General features: G+C 35.0%; 1 long non-coding RNA gene across 1 annotated transcript in view; it reads right to left on the bottom strand.

The window, feature by feature from the left end:
- LOC126811435 (uncharacterized) overlaps positions 1–20,341 on the bottom strand; it is a 38,264-nt gene that overhangs the window by 4,861 nt on the left and 13,062 nt on the right. The window contains exons 2-3 of the long non-coding RNA XR_007675597.2: positions 10,028–10,069; positions 1,139–1,344 (exon numbers count right to left, since the gene is read on the bottom strand). This is a non-coding gene — a long non-coding RNA (uncharacterized LOC126811435). The remainder of the gene's footprint in view (positions 1–1,138; positions 1,345–10,027; positions 10,070–20,341) is intronic.

The raw sequence follows: 20,341 nt of genomic DNA, 5'->3' as shown, positions 1-20,341 counted from the left end.
TTATACAATGTAGTTACATGCTAAGTTTTCAACCCGATAAGTATTCCTATCCGGTAGTGACGAATTTCTCCAGTTTAGAACTTTGAAATTTCCAAATGCAGCTGTTGAAAATTGTGAAATAATCGATATCAATATTTTCGTAGTTTTTGTAAGCATTTTGGTTTTGCTTAATACTCCAAATTCCCGCATGTATAAAAGATTTTAAAATTATGAAAATAAAGTTCAGGTATAATACTGTCCGGATTGATGATTAATTGTGCAGAAGTAATAATTAAAAGAGTGTTTTAGTAGGCTTGTTTTTAACGAAAACTCGCCTTTTTTTTTTCGGATTCACATGGACGCGTCCGAAGTAAACAAAGACGACGTGTTGATACATTTACACCCCAATCATCAGTTAGTAGTCTATCTATGTGTGGGATGCAAAAAAAAGAGTAGCAAGATTAATAAAAATATTATTAATTGATTTCTGTTTCTTTTCTTTTAAACTTAATACTGGTAATTGCGCGACGGGAGGTAATTTTAGTTTAGTCACTGTTGTCTGGTCTTTTTTTTTGCCGCGGCACAGAATTCTAAAGGCTTCGTGGACGTTGCCTGTCCATCTATACACGGTCCATGTTATAACTCGACAAAAAGGTATCAAGAATAAACAGGTAAAGTACCGGATGACAAGGAATGTCCCACGGCGGCCGTACCAATATGCACGTTTGAGCTACAGATATTCAAGATTTTCCACGGTTTGGGCCAGGAAAGTTTTGGCACTTGACGATTTCACAAGAATACCAAAGGTTGGTCACTGTTTTCTACGGTTCTTTCTAAGAATATTCAAATTTATACCGCGGTGACTCGTACAAAACGTGCCTTCGTTCGGGTTGTGAAACCTTCTTGCGGTTCATCTTAACTCCAATTCGTTTAATATATTGTTGGCATATTGCTTATTAAACTAACAATTTTGGCCGTTAAATACTTTCTGGCTTACTTCTACAGGATGAAACGGGAAGTAAAACTTTAAGAATTATACCACTGATTTGATGTTCGAACATCTACTGCGATTAGTATAATAATGAGCGAAAGGGGAAACATAAGATACAATGATACATATACAAGGACATTACGCCTTCCCTTAAGGAAAGCAACTTACCAATGTTTTCAGTAAAAGTTCCAGTCTGTTAATATCCTGCCTCTGTTCTTCGTTTCTTAATGGTTCATCAAAATTTAATTCTGTGTCCTGATTTAATTCATTTTTATCAAGTAGAAAAGACTGGGGTAAAAGTATCTGTCTCAGGGAATTTTGTCTTCTGCTGTCTAAGTTATCTGCTACACTTGGATCTGATCTTTTACCATTACCTTTAAAAAGATCATCATCATCATTAGAATCATATAAAATTTCAAAACAGACAAAATAATTGAATCTAAATTTAAGAAACAATCAAATATAGATTGTATAATGTCGTGAAGAACGCCACAGATCCAAAATATCTTCCGAATTATATCTTAATAAACATTATTAGTGTAACACAGGCATAAAACTGTAATCTACACTAAATGAATTAAAGGTGACTACAGGGTCAATGGCATAGGTTATATATGTATCTATTCTTATAAGTTGGATTCCACGTAATATTTTGTTAGAGAGAGAGAGAGAGGGAGGGGGAGAGAGAGAGGGAGATGCGGTTTAACGTCCACTCGACACAAACTAGGTCATTTCAGGACTAACACATGGTTCAATTTTCACGTACAAGCGGGTAATCGCATCCACACCACTTGTCTCAATGGCAGATCCTCCCCGCTGACGTAAGAAACAACCAATGTGTACATATGTAAGATTATATAGAATGTAAATATAAGGTATCTAGAAGACGAACATAAGATTCAGTGATTATTCTGATTTTATATAATTAGAAATTAAATATACCACTGATTATCCGTTTTGGATTTGCAAGCTTCTAAATATTGACGTGAATATTGACAAAAGCGCGTTCGATAAATATTGACAAAAGTATTGTAAAAAGTGACCTTCAAGAAAAGATATTTCAATTATCCATAAATTTGTCATCTTTTGTCATATTATTGAAATATTCCGAACACCATGCCGGGCTTATTGGAAGAAATGAAATGGGGTTTAACGTCCTACTCATTTACTGGGCTAATGCAGACGGCATACGCTATGTAGTGATATGAGGGATATTTTGCCCAGACAGTGGCGCTACGGTCTACTCTTATTTCGAATTCCAATTATCAAAGGTGCTTATACGTACACGACAATTTGTACACGGGACCACGATTTTTCGTACCATTAAAAGAAAACAATCTTTATTGTCAGTTAGACAAAATGAAAGACCATGAAAGAACATTGGTGGTTAATACGAGGCAATGGGGTAGCGTTGTTGGTGTATCTAAACATTCGAGATTACAATTTGATTAAATCCTCGTTTATAGTTAAATTATAAATGAGAAAACGATGGGTTGCCAGGCAACGAAACATACGCTAAGTCGTCCGGGAAGTCAACAAGAGTTGTCGCATATTTTTTCTGTTGTCGGTAATGAAAAATTTATAATACACTAAAAGCTGATTAAGAGTAACAACTCATTAAGTAATTATCCGAAAATCTTTAGAAATTGTTTGGCTTTTAGTTCTGCCCCATGCTAACGTTTAGTATACGAAACATTTAATATCATGGATTTAGCTGTTCAATGTGGGCGTATAAAAAGTATTCAAAAAATAATTCACTTACAAATGTAATAAATAGCATTATTTCTAAATCAGTAGAGATCATATAAATATGTTTTCTGTCAAATTCAATATAAAAGGGCACACGAACTCGCCATTTAAAACCAATTATGGGAATACTTATCTTTAAAAGCGTAGGTATATCGGGAATTGCATATATTTATGTCCTTTTTGGCAAACAAAAACATACATTGCCACATAGCGTGATGTATGCTCACTGATAGCTTATCGACAAGGATGATCATGAAACGAATGAGGTTATATATACTACACCCCAGTGTACTCAGAAAGTGCCTGTTAGACTAAAGTCATTTCGTTAAAACCTAGAAGCCCCCCCCCCCCCAATCTGCAGTTTACATTCTTGAGACTGGAGATTCACTAGAAAGTTTGATTTTATTGTTAGTTAGTTAGTTAGAGTAATTGACAAACAAAAACAGAAGTAGAAATACCATCCGAAGTTTAATAGCTCACATGACAGTTTTCAATGGGGACGTGACAATGAAAATATGTCCGAAAAGGCAAAAAATGTGGCCGGGCAAATTCAGATGTCCAAACCTTTGTTGATAATTTCCTTATAATTTATTATGTACGCATGGATAAAAATTACCTCATCCCCACCCCACCCCCATCCCTCTGCCCAGAATCTTACATGCACTTTTCTTTTTATGTTAACTATAGTCTGTGTATAAAATATTGATATTTTAAATATTTAAAACACATAAAGTAGAAACGTCTGAGGATAAAAACATTTGTTAATTACCTTGGTGTGACCAAAGTCGATACTAAAAGCACCTTTCATGCGTTTAACTTTAAACCATTAAATTATATCGAAAGTGAGAAACAATCAATCGAAAATGTTAGGTGAAATTACGCGCATCGCATTTGTAAAGCAAACACCAAACTTTTTCTAAAGACTCTAATGGAACTATGATTTTTTTTCCCTGATGTTATATTTAACCAAAACTTCCAATATGTGGACATTTATATGATGAACAAAAGCCTTTGACTAAGTAATCATTAAATCGATATAGATCAAATCCGTGTTGACATAATGGTCTGGGGGTCGCCGAATACAATTTCTCCTTGTAAGCCCTGGCCTTTAGCAGTGTGGGAGTCACAACTTAAGGTTGATAATAAGGAAAAGGAAATCAAATTCTTTAATGAGTGTTAATCATCAGTTAATTTCACCCTTTAGCTCTTACGAAACTGTAAATTGGTTACAAAATTTCGTGGAACCTTTCTAAGATGTAGAATTGGGCTACTGTTGCTCAATCTAGATAAATGGATTTTTATTTTATTTCTGAAAATTAAATGACATTAGATTATAAGAGAAAAACTAATATAAAATATAAAATCAAATCTGGAAGATATGGCGCCAAACATATGGTGACCATCACGAGCTAAACTTCATAATAATACAAGTATTACAGATTTGTATGTACATTGTAAATAAATCAAACGAGAATAATTAAAAACCTGTTTTGTCAAAAATATACACATTTAAATAATACTTGAAAAACATTTCTTTGTAACAAGTTAAATGCTTCGTCAGATAGTTGAGAAGTGATAAAGGGTAATACAAAATGTTAGCAATGTAATCCCCCAAAGTTCTAGAACTTATCTGGTCTCGTGCACACTTATTGGGAAATGATTTGGCCGAAGTTTTAAATAGACATACCCAACATTCGGATCATCCTAAATTTCATTTTGATCAGTTTGGGTCAAAACTTCATTAAATTGCGGGATGAAATCCACCCCTTTACTCATTTTTTCTTCATATTTAGAACTACATTCATGGGATTGAATCTTAATAATAAATTGCTAGAACGATCTCAAATCTTGCGCACAAATGCACAATTTAAGAGTAATATTCTCTCAAATAAGTCATCTGATAACATATTTTGAGCGTACCTTTCGGTAAAGGTACAGTGTTGTGCAAGGAATCACTGTGCGTGTTATAGATTGTAATACGTATGCACTTTCTACCGAAATGTAAACATGTTTAGAGCGGAGTGTTGCCCGCAACAGTAGGCAGATCCAAAAAAGGATTTATACAGTTGTTTTCGAACAACTGACCTGTCTGAAAGTTAACGGGTTTTTCATTTACGTGCTACAGAATTTCATTGCTCACAATGTCGCGGAAAACCCGCCATCCCACCCCGCGAACATCACTAACTTACTTACATCTATATATCCACTTCTACGTCAGATATCGATACTAGTGTAGAGTTGTGTTATTACTGTGTGATATTTCAGATTATTCGCATTTCATACATAAATAATTGAGTTATGGGAACTACACTGCTGTACGGGGATTCTGTAAAGACAATTCATAATACATCCAACTGTTCAGAACATCGGTTTATTGTGCAATACACCCTATTCTCCCCCTTAATTATACCTGAAGTTGCATGGAAGGATCTATTGAAATATCTCACGAAACACATTATCAATAATCTCAATGGGAAACGGAAATTCTTTCTCGTAACAGGTGATATTTGAGGACCCTCGTATTTTTTGTTAAAGTTTAAACGCTCTATTCATTGGAAAGTTAAATAGACAAAAATTGACGAAGGCACATATTAATGTAATATGATTGTATATAAACCGATTTACATTCAATTCTTTACATTTGTTTTATTGTAATTTCTAATAAGTTATGTTCGGCTAACTACGTGAGCAGTCCAAATTGAATAACAGTCGTTTGCGTCTGGATAGTACACGCTTTAAATTTATCTCATTTTCTTTTTCCTGTTTGTTAATCAGCCATTTGTAATTACTTCCGCAGTAACTTATCAGATGTGTTTTGCGCTGATCACGCCTTTTCATTACAAATGGTACTCGAGGCCACAGCGGACCTGACGTCGCTGATTGATTTTAAAATGTTCATCGTGTCTCAAATTTTGGATATCAGGAGCCCGTTTTTTACTTTAAAATAACAATATCAATATGATTAAATTGGCCAATATTAAACTCTTATTTGTGTGTTTAAATCTACCTTTTGTTCCATGTACATCATTCAAACTGCCATTTAAATGTGCATTTGTTTACAATGTTTCTGTAGAAAGTATTTGTTCTATAAAGATATATTATTTTGACAAAGGTATGTCAATATTTATTCAAGACTATGTCAAAACTAATTGTTATTGTCCCAACTTTATTGTTCAGATATAGTTTAATGCAAGGCCTAACAAGGAGAGCTGTCTAGTCGTTCGGATGGGACAAAAAAAACGAGGTCCCGTGTACACATTGGCGTGCACGTAAAAGATCCCTTGACAGTTGGAAGTCGATATAAGAGTAGGCCGTAGTGCCGCTGTCCGGGCAAAATTTCCCCCATAGCAGACGGTATGGCACACTTCATTAGCCCAGTTTGGAGCAGAACGGTAAGACGTTAAACCCCATTTCATTTCAATTTATTTAATGCAAGGATTAATAAATCGATAGAGCAGTGATAATGTTCCCCCACTTGCTGCTACACATTAAAGCATTTTGTTTTCGGTATCGTTGAATAGATGTTAACACAAAGCTAAATAACGTCTTCGATGAATGATTTTATTTGGGGAGTGGGGGTGGGGGCATTAGAAAATAAAATCATTTTTTCAGTATTTGGGGGGGGGGGGGGACATATGACTTAATTAACCCACATGCAATCTGTTTTCATAATAAATTACAGTTTGTGTTTCGAGATTTGAATACAACAATTTATAACCCATTTAAAATGGCAAAACCCTTTGAAAGCAACATAACAAAATCTTGGTTGATTTCATTTCATTTCACATCAGTGTACTATATTCTTTTCCATTTCTAACTTTAGCCTTGGGCAGGCTAGTCTCCGCTGTTTATTCACGATAAAACAAGATACCATTACTGCATGAATCGGATTTGAAGGACGTTAAACCCCCACTTCATTTCATTTAGAGCCGAATTTAAAGCGAGTTTGACCTTTTAAATACATAAATATTTTTGCTATAGATTAAAACCCCATATATATACCAAATAGATGCCACGACATTTCAGAATTTAGATACTTTTGTATGTTACAAGCCGGATGAAGGATGTTAAAATTATTTTACATTATTTCTATCGAGTCTAAGTATTACAAAATCGCTGTATTGACTTCGCAGCGGGGTCCTCCCAGGTTGCCGCCTCTGTTTTATTTAGTCAAATTGGATTAAATAGAGACGTAGAGCTAATTCGATTAAAGGATTAGTATCACCAACTAGTACACGTTAATGCGTCGATATTTTATAATTATTAATAGTTTATCACTACGTTCATCCCGTATTAATTATCAGGAGCAGTGATGTGTTCTAATTCTAATAGACATTTGAAGAATCTCCATAATTCTACGATATAAATTGAAGGTGTTAATAATGTATATTGGTTGTTAAAATTGTAATAAACAACATCAACAAAACTCTTCACATAACAATACCGACATCGTTGACACGGCTTCTAATTTTCCACATTTAGATTAGACCTCTTGTTAATAAATTGTTGAATTTGTGCCGTGAATAAACCTACCCAGCTACGTCGCCTCTCTCAATCAACTGAACTTATTTATTGACACTGGAGAAAACAAAAACAAGTACGGGCGTACTGCATGAACCAGGTACCGAAAAAATCGAAGTTGTCAGTCGATCGTACTCGAATTTGCGAAATGTTTAATGAAATGCAATAAAGAAGTTTAAGAAGATTATTTTGGGAAATCGTTTCTTTTTAAAACTAAATAATGGATATATTGTTTAGCTCAATGCTACACGTATAAGATACTCTTGTAGTTTATTTAATTGTTAAATGGTTAATTATGGCGTGACTTTTACATCATATTATTGATTGCTGGAGAATTCCAACAATACTAAAATGCTTGAAATTTTTCACTTCAGCACTTTTACACAACTATTAAACGCTAAAACATCGTTTCACTCGACTGACATCTAATTAATATCTCGCATCGCCAATAATGGAACGCGGTATTAAATGCTATAACGATCGAGCTTTGCGGACTATTATCTTTTTATTAAAACATCTTTCAAAATTGATTTCTATTAAGAAGCCTGGACACGGACCGTCGCTTCACATTCTCAAGGTCATGCTTGTATTTATATATAATAAAATAATATCTCTGTATGTTATAAATAATTAATTCAACACAGATTATGAAATAAGATTATTTAACAGGAAAACACAAGATGTGTTGATTGGAAGGAAAGTTGCTCCATTAATAAAAGGCCTTGAATCTGTTTTAAATTCGAAGTTCCTACGGATAATTTGTTTTGGATCCGTGTTCTGGTTATGTGTAAATCACTGATTACATGAAAACACTTAATGTTGAATGTCTACGCGAACGCCATAAAATGATCATAAAAGTAGAATCTTATTCGTGTGGTCCCATGTGAAATATTACCACTGAGAACTTGAACTTTTATTTTTTTTTCTACGAATTTCTACAAGGCACTTTAATTACAAACTACTAATCTTCATGCTTCTAACCATAGGACACGTGTTAATCCATATATATTATTATTGTCCTTAAAGGTTCCAATATTTTCAGATCAATTTTAGTAATGCTAAACCTGCCCCAATAAAATTTGAAAACCGTAAAATGTCAATCCGATAAAAAAATACTTGTCATAAAATGAATATTAGAATAGTCTCCAAGACCTATTTTAATTAAGTGTCTCTGAAACTCGGACGAGATTTTATGAATGATTTTGCTTTATCGCCTTTTCATGGTGAGTGGCAATTCTACATTATGTCGCCTGTTACATTCTACATAAAATAAGTTTGTATACAAGTAACAAGACTTGCCATCTGTGATTCAATAGACAGAAATCATTATCTGCTTTTATTTCCTTGTGCAGTTCAGTCGCTGATAGCAAACAAAGATTAACATTAACATGGGAATAATCAACTGGACTTGCTTAGATAAAACTAAAACACATGTCAATGAATTAAAATGAGCATGTAAGAATTTCTTTAACAAAAGTTCTTCGAAGATGAAGTGAAATTAACAGATCAGATGTTTTGTTTTAGCTATAGTAATAGACTAATATAGGCAAATAACATGTGCTTGTTACTCCAGGGAATACAGTTTTATAACTTACATACTCAAATATTATTTAGCTTCATATCTTACAAGGAATGTTTACAACCGTCGTTGTGTATTAATGTAAATGAAAGAAATCACAGTGCAGATTGAACTAACGTAAAATAGTGATCATTTATTTTTTTAGAAATCAATAATGTGCAGATCTACTCCTGTACTTTAAGAGTGTTTATCCATATCTTATTTTATAATCCGATTTTACCCGAGTGCAAATAGTTTACTAACAAGATCTTAGATTCCGATTACGAACGATTGTTATCAGTTTAAAGGAATTGGGGTGTTAATACATCTCTGTGGGTGTATGGAAGTAAATCCAAACGAATCCGAATCTGGATTCAATCTGAAATTAATGTCTACAATTTAATTTCTAGTCAAATTTTGAAATCCCATTCCCGGTTCTTCACTTTATGTATACAAAAAAGGTGAGAGTAGAACAATCTAGGACATTGAAAAAATTATGGATAATTGAAGTTTTGACAAAATCGGTTCTCATAATGACCGACAAGGGCGATTTTAATCAGTAGCGCCCCAAGGTGTGCATATTCTACAATGCATATCCAATATTTAAATGATTTCATAATAAAAAAATTGGATATTGAGATTTTGACAAAAACGGTCTAACTAATCACTGACATGAGCATTTCTGTTTTGTCAATTTCACTTATACATAATTTTGCCTAATATCGGCACATTAGTGGGTATAACCAGTACTAGCGTACTGTGGATGGGGAATTGTGAACTCATCAAAAATAGAAGTGCACTTAATTACGCGAAATTATCCAAAGAACAAACATACCAAGTTACATGTCGATCGCACATGAATTGGTGGGGCCTTAGACTTTTTTTCTAAGAGCGTTGCCCCCAAGGACAATTACAGCTGCCTGGTCAAAAAGTTACTCTGGAAAATATACTTACCTTAAACATATTGATAAATATATTACAGCTTGGATATTATTTGTTTTGTTAGAAATCTGTATGGAAGATTAACCTTAAGGTGTAATCATTATATAGTGTTAAGGCGAGGATGATGATCTATCGCCCCCTGTTCAAGTGATTTGTTAACTAGCATCATGAAGTTGGTGATTGTATTCAGTAATTGGCCGCTGGCTGTGTGGACTAGACTCTATGTCTCACACAGTGGTTGTACTCTTAATGAGAGTTTTAGCGAAATGATACTTATGTACACTCACCTCCAAAACAAGCATGTATTGCCCATCTACCAGAACATTTACCTGCAATAAAATAAAAAAAAAATGCTTTAAATCAGCTAAAATGAGTATAGACCTTATATGAAAACGTACGTGCAATTCTTGGTCATTATTGATGGAACTGCGCAGTATTTTGGAAATCAACATTTTTACCATTCTGAGCTGCAAATTCTGATACGTCAAGAAATCTGCGTTGTATTTCCTCCTGTATTTTGATTGTAAGCGCAAAAAGAAAAACAATTATGGCGAAGAAACCTACAACTTGCCTTCGTTACCTATTATAATGTCATTGGAGTACGGTGTTTTAAAAAAAAGATGTGATAGGTTTCTTTGTTAAATAACAAGGTTAAAGGGATATAAATACATACAATTTATTTTCATTATTTTGAACACCCCCATTTATTATATTGTAATTGCTATCATTTTATAGGTATATGTTTCATTAATGGGATTGAGAAAACATGAGTTTTCATAGAAAAACAGGAAATATCCAAACCATTAATAGAATGTTGACTACAAAATAAAATACCTCAGACCAATAGTATTGTAATTTATAATAACAATGGCGCAGAAGCACACTTTACTATGGCATAGGAGCACACATACCATTGACATATAGATAATGTATTAATCTGGAAATGTTTTTATCGGGATGGATGATTCCAATAAAGATGCCAAACAACTTCTTGATTAGGTTATTTTTCATTTGGCGTTTCTAACATTTCCCATAAATATTGGTCATTAGACAAGATCAGAAACTACAGTCATCGGTAAGTAAATATTTCAACAATTTATATACAACCTCTTTAGGAATTGATATCCTTACACAAATTCTCGGCCTACACTATAAAATATAACAATTTATACCGAGATAACACCTGAACACGAAAAGTACAAATTGGGGTTATAGTATAAGATTAATGATACGTAGACATATGGCTCCATAACAAACATTTCAGTACTTCTATATGTGTTTTGGCACATAAAATGTGTATTAATTAGTGTCTGAAATCCTCAATTGGGAAGTAAATCCACTAATCCTATGATGCATCCGAAAGTTCCATAAACAGGGGCTAGCGTTTTTGGTTGAAGCTGAGGCAAACATCTATGAAGAGATATACTACAGGACGGGTAAAGGAGATGTTGGGTTAGAAAATTAATTCCTCCAGTTATGTTATCATTGCCAATTAATAAAACGGACCAAGTCCCCGGCTGTTTGATATTTCGGAGAAGACTCGAAATCCACTAATACCCCCATGTACCAAAAAATCCCCTATAATAGAGTCCAGTTTTCCTTGCTGTAGCTCAAGCAAAGATGTGTGAATTTGTTTGCTATATAACGACTAGTAAAGTATTGTCGAAACTTCGTGTGTATATATAATAGTGATTGTTATCCATAGAACTGTGTTATTATATCTGTGAAGAGATCTACGAGGAAACCAGGTAAATTGGGACGTTAATTCGTCACCAGTGCCAATAAGTAAAACATACCCCACGGTTCATTGGGTCAACATAAATATATCGTTTGTGATTTTAGCCTTACAGAAATAACCCAAAAAAAATTAATTGTAATAAAGAGACTATTAGTTAGACTGTAGCATTATATATCGTCAGTGTACTTCAAGACCATTCGATTTACTTGTGGTCAATTCACGAACAGAAATTGCATTATTTGTTAAGAGTAGCATAAATTCTGTCCAGCCATTAGCGTTTAATATTACATCAGTTCTGTAAATACAGAACTTAAATACGTGACTTAAATAATTTCATCAATTTATGAGCTCACATTGCATACCTAAATTCAATGAATGTGACAATTTCTTTGGAAATTCCATTACCATCCAATGAAATTTTCCGCGTTTTGAGTATTTGTACAAGTCATCATACATGTACAGTTCCACTTATGAGATTTTGTTAGTTCTCCTATGTCTCGATATTTAGAACGGCGGCGTGAAATTCGCACATGTCTATCAGATGTGTTGTCTTTTTTATAATTATTTTCAAGCCATCGTTGCGCATATTTTTTAATAGGTCCGCTTCGTTATTACGACGATTCAAACTATGTGAATCCGAATAAAAAAAAAACATTCGTCCAGTCGTACACGAATAAACCCGATTAAATGGGTGGGGGGGGGGGTAATGTCCTGGGCCCTGTTTTACGAAATCTTAACTAAAGATCCAAATTTTAGTCGATACTTCAATTTTGATTGGCTAAGCACTAAAATCAATCTAATATCATTCAATCAAATTACTAAAATTTGGATTTTATCATAGTTAAAATTTCGTGAAACAGGCTCCTGATTTTCTGCACCAACCGTACTAAGAAAGATGAGCATATGCCATGCAGTCAGTGGCTTGTGAGAGAAAATGTGCACGGACATCCGCGTTTCCACCTATATCCAAATGTCCTAGATCCCGTTCGTTGCCCGGCTCCCGCCATGCATTACTGACAAAGGCAAACTCGGCAGGAAAATACCAAGGATCTTTATCGGTTAACATCGTGACCTACTGATTCATGAACCAGGGTCTTACTCACTGAGTCACTTAATCTCCATGAATCATCACCTGGATTTACGCAGCACTTTTGAACTAAACGCTATTCCCTATTAAGAGATTGTGAAAAAAAAAATGTCAGTTATTAAGCCACAATTGACATTTATATCTCATTATTGACTACAAAATCAACAAAAGATTTAATTAGAAATAGTATTGAAAAAAAAAGAAGAAAATGTTTGGAATTCCCCAGGTAATGGGTAAAGATAAAACCATTACCACTAACATCTACAGTTACGACAGGCAATTATAGACTTTAATCTGCAAAAAGCAGGCCTGTTTAAAGGTGAAGGGAGAATCGTGGAATAGCATCCCTAATTAAATCAAAACGAAAACAACAAAGGTCGTTCAGTTTTAATTGGGCAGGTGGCATACCATCATTTTACACAGGACAGTTGATTAAGAAATGCAGTGTCAATGGTAAGAAAGGATCAATTGTGATGTAAAACATAGGAAACGTAATGATTGTAAACAAATCGGCCATGGCAAAGGTTTACTATACTATTATTTTAAAGGGCGTAAAGTTCTAACTCTAAATTATCCGGCGTCTTCCGACATTACAAGCACGAATTTTTGGCCCATTCCGGTCAGTGGTGGTCGATCATATTATCTTAACGTAATGCGGCGCCTTCATGAACGAGACTAAACATCAGTGCGTAATATTCTCGTCAGACCGGGGTGGCGTCCTTACTTCGCTGCTACGGCGACGGAAAATGGTTTTAGAGCGCGTTAAGATCGACATAAGCGCGGTGGAAACGCCAGCTATCGCGCAGTGGTCACCATGGTCGCCAATGATCACCGAGTCACGGCGTTTGTTTTGAGCATGTTCAACACAAACGCCAAGGTTCTGCGATCAACTGGAAAGCTATGAGAACACGACTTTTTTCAAGTTTTTATTTATTTTTGGCACATTTTCGCACGTTGTGTTCACGTTTGCCGGCGACCTTGTGTATTTTCTGGTCGCCGTACGGTCTTAGCAGCGCAGTAAGGACGCCACTCCGGTCTGATGGGGGCATACTCGAGATGTAGAATGCCGGGCGTGAACAACTACCGTTACATTTGATCCATTTCCGTTCATTTTATGTTCAAAATACAGATATTTAGCTCCTTTAAGGTAACAGAACACCACAAAATAGATGAGACTACCAATAGGCTCTTTATTGTGACCATTAAATTATTATTCGGCTGTGGGCAACTCATTAAGACTTAATATACTTACAGATTTTGCAAAAGAAAGCATACATGTATATGTTACCACACACAGGAGCATGATGATAATGAAATGAAATGAGATGAGGTTTAGCACCCTACTTTTCTGCACCAACTGGGATAATAAAGGCGGGCATACGCCATGCAGTGGGCTGTGAGGGAAATTTTGCCTGGACAGCGGCGCCACGGCCTACACTTATAACGAATTCCAACTTTTAAGGGTTCTTTTACTGGGGAACTTTCTCAGCCAACACCGGGAGAGAACCCGAAATCTCCAGGATAGCGAGTCAGCGTCTTACTTATGGAGCCAGCGCAGCTACACGATGACAAAGATACAATATGTTCTTTTAAATAATGTATCTATAATAATTCAATAACTAACCAGCCTTGTGGGTTACTTTTTAATCTTGAGGAATTATTGTCATAAATAGCGAGTTATTTTTAAAAGCCGACACTAGTATAATAGCAGGCCTCATTCCTAATAAACATGTTTTATAGAATTAACATAACAACTGGCCTCATCTCTAATAAACTTTTCCGATCATTAAATATTTAAGAGGTGCGTCCATTCGACACAAACTAGGTCATTTCGGGTCTAGCATATTATGGTACAATTGTATTTCAATAATTCGCTTGCGCGTAGGGGGTATCTTTAGCAGAAGACCCGGAGAAAACTTACGATGTTAAATTTACGTTTGTTGACCCAGAGAGATTGGGAAATCAGAATATATGAAAAGAGATGTTATGTCCATATCGTTTATTTTAGTCATTTACGTCTCAAGACTTTACTGTTTATTATTAAGGAACAACGTGAAAGCGTAGAATCTGTCGTTGTACGTGTTACATCGTGTAAACAGTATTGAACACCAAGTCGTCCACTCTAAGTCACCGAAGTCCGTGTTTTACACAAACAAAAATTAGCAATGATCACATTTTGTTTGACTGGCATCGATCTGGATCGGGTAATCGATAGATCAAGGTTTGGCCATTGTCTACCGTCGAACTTTGAATATGGAGGATTGCAAAATCTTTGTGAGACCGTGTAAAACCAGACTAACTTCAAATATTAAGCAAATAGAACGATAAGTATCTTCAATATCTCATTGTTAGCATTTTACTAGGAAATGTTTCTTTAACCAAAAGAACCCTTTAAGAATCGAATAACAAAAAATGGTATAAATGACGAGTTAATTTAGTTGTAACGATCTCCGCTGTTTTCTGTGCAAACAGGTTGACACAGAACAAAACACTTCTGACGCGTGGGAAACTCTTAAAGGATGAAGTGAACACGTCATGAGATTTATCCACGATACGGCCGTAAAACCCAAGCCTTAACTAATGTTACGATGTTATGATTGTGTTTTACTTCTTCGGATATTATATTCGGTTGCTGTTGCTGGACAACAAGCATAGGGTGCTTTTTTTTCGGTACGTCGTAACACATTGTCTATCACAACTATTGCTAGCTTTGTTTGAATTCAGAAATTAGTTCACGTGAACTATTGTAGATTACAAATGAAGAAGCGATTAAATATCTCCACGCATCTTACTAATAGTGATCAAACACCTTTCTTTTCACAAAAAGGAGAAAGAAATTAACCTATGGAATTAGGTTCCACGCATTATTCCTGCCGTGTATGCAAAACTGCGAAGCAAATACTTTAAAATGTATTTCATTTATGACGAAATCTATGTGAAGAAGTCTGATAATAGAAATAGGCTACAGGCATTGTACACAACTATTACTTTAACACGAGACTGTGTTGGTATTAGAAATATTAGCCGGCATCTTTCAAGTCCTCTGGGAAAAGATGATCTTTATGATAATATACTAGCAATAGCAACTTATGTGACAAAGTACTCTATAACTTTCATCAAACTAAACGATCATTTAGGTGCTTAGAACTTTATGACCTCTGCTGGTTTTTGATCATATATGATTTATTTACACCTGGGGCCTGTTTCACGAAATTTTAACTAAGATAAAATCCAAATTTTAGTAATTTGATTGGATAATATTAGATTGATTTTAGTGCTTAGCCAATCAAAATTGAAGTATCTACTAAAATTTGGATTTTATCTTTAGTTAAAATTTCGTGAAACAGGCCCCAGTTCTATAAAACATCTACATAATTACAACAGGAACTAAACTACATCGGGAACTATAGATACAACAGTAACTAAACTACATCGGGAACTAGACTACGACAGGAACACATCAGGACGGCACAAAACTATATAAAATCCACCATTCCGCCCCCCCCCCCCCCTGCCAAAGGCAGCCGTTGATCTCCGCCAGTCTCTGCGTACGCAATGCAACCTTTTTCCCAAGAATTGATTGAATTCAAGATAAGAGTAGGCCGACAGCACCGCTATTGTTCACTAGCCCAGTCGGAGCAGAACAGTAGGACGTTAAACCCCATTTCATTTCATTTCATTTTCCTACTTTTCTGCGTCAATCGGACTACTGAAGATATGCATACTCTATCGAGAGTGCTATGAAAGATGTTTTCTAGGGACAGTGGTATTTCTCCATCGAATTCCAACTGTGTAAGGTTCATTTATGTGTACGCCAATGTGTTCACTGGGGCTTTTATTTTTGTCCCATCTACACAACTAGACACTGTTCTTTGTAAGGCCTTCGTCCTGCACTACCGAAAGAGAGAGACCACGCTGCAAAATCCCGGGAACTTACTTGACCAACACTAGGATCAGTGTACATATTCAAAATGTATACTGAGAGGAAGATTGCCGACAAAAACCCGACATCAAAACATTTTAACAGGACAATACGAGATTTTGACGCGACATCACGGCATTTTCAAGGTCGTGGTTTCGGGTAAAAATGTCGTTTTGTCGGGTTAAAATGTTCTGATGTCGGGTTGCCAGGTTAAAATGTCATAAGGGGACAACCCGACATCACGACATGATACCAATATATTTATAGTATTTTTTATAGCGGCGGACTATATGGTCACAAATTGGCCTTGTTTGATTGACACTTTTAAAGTTTTATTGAACAGAGTTGAAAAATGACACTCCGTAGAAAAAACAAAAGATAAGAGATCTAAATGGAATCAATAGTAACATGATAATTATATTTGTAAACAACTAAAATAGAGTAATACTATGCTTTAGATAAACTAAAAACCTGTACAAAATAATACTATGGGCTTTGCAACCATATTGTTATCTTTAACTAATTATTGGATTTACACATTGTATAAATTCATATCTCAAGCACTCAAACTAAAATGACTAATAGATTTATATATAAAAAAACAGTGATAATTTTGGGGAAAAAAACATTGGTTATGTCCTTTCTATTGTCAAAATATCCATCAAATATTATCTTGTTATGAAAAGAGTTGGTCGACCGAATAAGGTAATATTCTCCTATCGGTCTTGGGGGTATGTTTATTCTATATTTGCGAAGGAAATTGACGCCAAGGTCAGTCTATGACGTAAAGAAATTAGTGGGTTATCAAAGAGGGTGTTGAGCGAAATTCATTTGTCTGCGATATCACCTCGGTGGAAGCGGACGTAAAATACAACTAACTAACAACGAAATTCATTAGAGCACACCTAGGCTGTCAGAGCAGCCACCAAAAACTATATACACTTTACTGAGAAGCGGTTTTAGTAATAAAGTTGTATAAACTATAAACGACCTTGTAAATATAATTACGATCACGAAGAAAACAAAAGATGTCCAGGTTTTGATTTAGTTGCTAGGATCGACCTTCAAGGGAATCTGGAAGATAAGAAAACCCGTAGGAACCAGTAACCAAAAGATATCTGGTGGAAAAATTTGATGAAAATCTGTTGAATTTTTTATTTATTTATTTTTTTATTTTTTATTGTTTTCTTTTTAGGAAATATTCACAAATGGGTAAAAACATTTTTCTAAAAAACAGGACATGTAAATTTGCTTAAGAGACCAAATAATGTTTAGTAGTGAATTTAAGACTAAAATAAAATGAGTGACGGGTTGACAGATAAAACGATTTATAAAACCATATGATGTAGTGTGTTCCGTCAGTAAACTCGATCTGCAAAATAGGGGTGGAGAAATAGACATGTTAATTTTAACCTAAGCTTGTAACCTATGTATCCAGTGGTTGATATAAAATGCAGGAACGAGCTGATGCATTGTTATTCGTGGTAGATAACAGTCTTAACGGCTGAGATAAAAATATATACACAAGGTGAGTCCTATGTAGCAGAAGAGAGTATGTGTCACACGTTGAATGTGGGCTTTTTTATGTGTCGTAGACTTTCCACAACTAACCAGCGACGCATAGTACTGCATGTCATTACAACAATCAGTTCAAATCGCTGGTCAAAGAAACTGGGTCAGTGACGTCAGGTGATTCGTATTTGGTCGCAGTTCCCCGTATCAAGTAAGAGCCCCTCCCTTGCTGAGCTAATTCTTAAGAAGGAAAATGGGCAGGTAGTTTCCATTGAATTGGCAAATGACCACTTGCCTCGTTAAGATCGAGGGTCAGCCTTTAAAAGGGCCAATTGAAACATCTTTAATCAGTGGATACATTTCCGGTCGTCTGGTCAGACGAGAGAAATTGGATTGAACTATTAGGGTATATATAACCACCCTCACTTAATACCATTTGGACGTATATGATTCATATGTTAATAACACAGCCCGATCACCTAATGATACAATTTTTGATTGTTGAACTTTCCAAATTCCCACCTGAATCCCAAAAGGTCTATGGAATTTGGTAGCTTTAAATCTAGTGTAAATTAAACATAAAACACTCGCAAATATTACTCGACAACATGTTCGGACAACGACAAATGAATGCACCCCAATGGAACTTTAAAAACTACAAAGGTACAACAACAATGCGTAAGGTAAGTTATATCGAGTCTACTAGAAAAAGTAAACATTTCCAAAAATACCGCCCAAAGGCGCAGTCTATTCGCTGCGGTTTTTAAAAATCAAAGCGACTTGGTAAAAGGGATCTCTGGGAAAGGCAGCCACAAGAATATATCGCTCCATTTACCTGTAAGTATGGACGACTGTCGTTTACGGGACAGTGTTTGTTTACTCTTTGCAGACCACGTAATGCCACTTCTCAGTAACAAATTTCATAAGTGAACTTCCCTAAAATTATCGCTATAAGTAGCAACGTAGTACGTGAACGGAGCAGGGTATTATTGTATTTGTAATACACTCGATGTCACTTCCTAACTGACATACTCTGGTCGTACTTTATTTTGGAATACCATATTTTTTACCACGAGTAAACTGGCTATAAAGTGTGCCTCAGTAAATTTCTCGCTAGCATTATAGCTTCCACATAAGGGTTACGTGATCTTGTAAACATTTCAGTTTTAATAGTTTCATGATTTAGATTCTTCAACGCTTTGTCTTTTAGAATTGCTATTTGGGTATTCATAGAATAGATCGAATATTTCAACGTGATATACAAGATTAGACTTGCTAATGACCTACATCTTTTTTCTTATAACTGACCTCTTCAGCTAAAATGTTATCAAGCTTAAAATGGGGTAGAATAATAACTGTTTGGAGTACCACTGATGAATCCAAACGTTTCGTAATGAAACAATTAATGAAAACACCAATGTTATTTAACAATCTCTTTGATAAATACCGACGAAGCCTAATATTCTCACACTTTTTGTATGGCTTGTCCAAGTGTCATTTCAAGTTGATCTGAAAAACACTAACAATTTGTTGCATTGGCCTATGTATTTCCCATATTCCAGTGAGTAAAGAAAATCAAATTATATCCTGTAAAGAAATAAGCACGTTAATGTCACAAACCCTGTGAGAGGTTTCTTGTAAAGATAAGCCCACACTTATTCTGTATGCAGTGCAAGATAAGGCAAAGTTATGAGTTCAACTGCCAAATTAAATAAACAAATAACAATCATTTAATGAAGCAAGTCGCTACTAATTGACGTTAAATCAGTTATGGCAATTTGGAATTATAAAAGTTTTTCCTGAACTTAACATTAAAACGGCATGTTTTGTCAATGTAATTCGTAACCACGCGAATTAATTTCATCAATCAATATAACGTACAGAATCAACCTCAATTTGCTTTTCATGTAAAGAAATCCCAGATCATTTTTGTCAATGTTTTCATATAAAATAGATTTAGATAAAAAAAATCTCAGAAATTCGCACACATAAACATAACATTTGACTTACATAATAATGGAAATTAAGTTACATTTATTGGTAGAATTTTCACTCATACTATGGTACAATCCTTCTTGACGTTGTATTGATGATTGGCATGCCATGTAGGTTTTAAAGAAACCTTGCTTATGATGTACGTTTTAAGATCGACACTATAACCTATAGCAATCTACAATACAAACAACCTTCCACACAACTTGTAGTATTCTGTATGAGATGTACAAAAGCTTAGAAACCAACCAAGTTTTGGCTAACTGTTGATCCGATATAGGAACCAGATAAAAGTTTTTAAAGTAGTTTATTTTCGTAATTGTCATTATTGTTATGGTAAAGAGCAATCT

This window comes from Patella vulgata, chromosome 2, assembly GCF_932274485.2.
Source record: "Patella vulgata chromosome 2, xgPatVulg1.2, whole genome shotgun sequence".
In the NCBI taxonomy this organism is placed as follows: Eukaryota; Metazoa; Mollusca; class Gastropoda; family Patellidae; genus Patella; species Patella vulgata.
This window is presented reverse-complemented; position numbering and strand designations above follow the sequence as displayed.